Genomic DNA, 2,339 nt, shown 5'->3' with positions numbered 1-2,339 from the left:
TAATCAAACTGCACCCAACACCGACAAGGAAAACAGGCAGGGCCCCAGAGAAGGGAGAACCCAGTAAACGGGGCGAAAAGCAAAACTCTGAAAACTCGCCTCTGCATCGTTCTGGGTCTAGCGGCAGGAATGCTGCTGCGGGCCAGGCAGGAAGCTGCAGTGGAAGTCATTCCAATGGCATTTCCTGGAGAGCACTGCAGAAAAGCCTCCCAGGTCGCAGGCAGGGCGAGAAGCTGCCGGAGATCTGCAGGCTGAGCCCAGCTCCCCAGCCGGGATACGGCTACCTGGGACGGCTGCGCCAGGCACGACATCCCGGGCCAAGAGCCTGCGGCAGATCCCCCGGCCTGGGGGGAACACCCGGCACACGAGGGGACTCAGCTGTGATGGCAGCGAGGGCACTGCCTCAGCTGCAAGGAATCCAGAGTGTAAAATAATTAGAGGACAAAGTGGGAAGGGATAACCCAGCTAAGCTTCGCAGATCACCGCTTGGGATTCAGCGCTGAAATATCCACGGTCACCTCCTCCCGCCAGCTCTGCCACGGGTTGGCCACCGAGTGAAACCGATGGCTGTGATCTCAAACGGGATCAGCAGCGCCAGGGCACCCCCGAAACCTGACATACTGACCCCTAAACTGGCAGAGCTCTGGCAAACAGCGCTCAGCCCAGAGGGGGCCGCCTTCCCCACCGGGTGCCACGCGCAGCCGTGCCTCCACACCAAGTGTCAGGGCACGGCAGCACAACTCAAACCCGCGCCTATGTCACACTGCCCCAAAAAACCGGGAAGGCGCGGGGATGCTGGGCAGGCAGGATCAGCCAGATAACGTGGCGGTTGCAGGGAGGGCTGGTGTGGGATACCTGGGCAGTGCCACGAAGCCAAAAAGCACTTCTGAAGAGCTGAGAACCAAAGTCTAGCTCTCAACCTGAAAGCACGGAGAAGGTTGGAGCAAGAGCACAGGACGAAATCCCAGCTGCGTTCTGTCATATGACATGGGCTGAGTCATTTCCTATCATTCAAGAAAAAAAATTTAAAAGATAGAAAATGAGTTGGCTACATTGACATCTTCTAAGGGTTTTCCCCAGACAGAACCACAAGCTTCCAGTCCACCACAGAACGACACAACGTGTACATCCTGGCACACTGAGTCCTGCGCGGCCAGGGCCGGCCGAGAGCCCGGGCCGCGCGGAGCCATCGCGGGAAGCTCTCTGTCCTCCATCAGCCTAGCCCAATTCGTTGGGATTCAGACGTCACAGACTGGTGACAAAGATGCTTTCAGTCCTGGCCTGACACAGCCCCTTCATGCTGGTCCCCACCATAAACCCTGCAAACAGGAAACCTCTTGCTTGCATGTCCGCAGCCCCCAGAGAACACCCTCTTCAAATCCCACCCTGAACGCGGACTTAGCCTCGAAGGAAAAGCTGCCATCCACAGGAGGATCTACTGCTCCCTTTCCTTTCTCAAACAGATTACACACAGTCAGTAGATCTCTGCCTGCCAGCCTCTCTCCTGCTCACCCAGAGCTTCCCCCTCACCAGATTTCTCCCCCCCCCAGCCCCGATTCCCGATCCCCACTGGGATCACTGAACTTCACAGCCAGTGGGATCTGGTCCTGGCCAAAGGAACCGCCCCAGGAAAGCTTCCTCTGGTTCTGACGGCTCTCTTCTAGATGGTTATTAAATGCCCCCCTCGGGTTGTTCTTGTTTGTTTTCTCAGTGCCAGATTGCAGAGAGGAGGGCAAACCAAGGCAGAGCCGGTAAATGTGACAAAATACACCCCTGTTAACGCTACGTAGCAGGATGTATCATTTCCCCCTTGCCTCAGAGAACGGTTTCTCAAGAAAACTGCTCCAGCTCAGCACACAGCAGCCCTAACAGGCCCCTCCAAAGGCAACCTGCACCCTGCACCCTGCAGCCATCCTATGCTTGCCTTTGTTCCACTGGTGGGAATGAAACAGAGCTTCCTACACAGCCAGGCTGCGCGACACTTGCGATGGAGCCGCGCTCCTTCCCTCTTCCGGAGGGGCTTTCCAGGAAGAGAAGTGCTGCAGCGCTCCAAAACGCAAACCACCTGGGCCCTGCCAAGCAGGCCTGCCAGAACTTGCATCCCTCTCACCGGGACCTGCCCGCTGCACCTCTCGGGAGAGCTTTGTTTGCGCGGGACAGGCTCTAACAGCTCAGATGCACCAAAGAGGCTCCCGGAGCAAAGAGGGCAGCGGGAGAGGGGCTGCTTGGTGTCGGCGAGCGCAGGGTGGCACTCTCTGCTTCAGGGAGAGCTGGCGCCAGGCCAGCAGCGCCGGAGTCGCGCGAGAGCGAAGTGGAGCATCCCCACGCACGCCCCACGC

Source organism: Athene cunicularia, assembly GCF_003259725.1.
Source record: "Athene cunicularia isolate RWA chromosome 20 unlocalized genomic scaffold, athCun1 chr20_part2, whole genome shotgun sequence".
Lineage (NCBI taxonomy): Eukaryota > Metazoa > Chordata > Aves > Strigiformes > Strigidae > Athene > Athene cunicularia.
Note: the sequence above shows the minus strand (reverse complement) of the source record.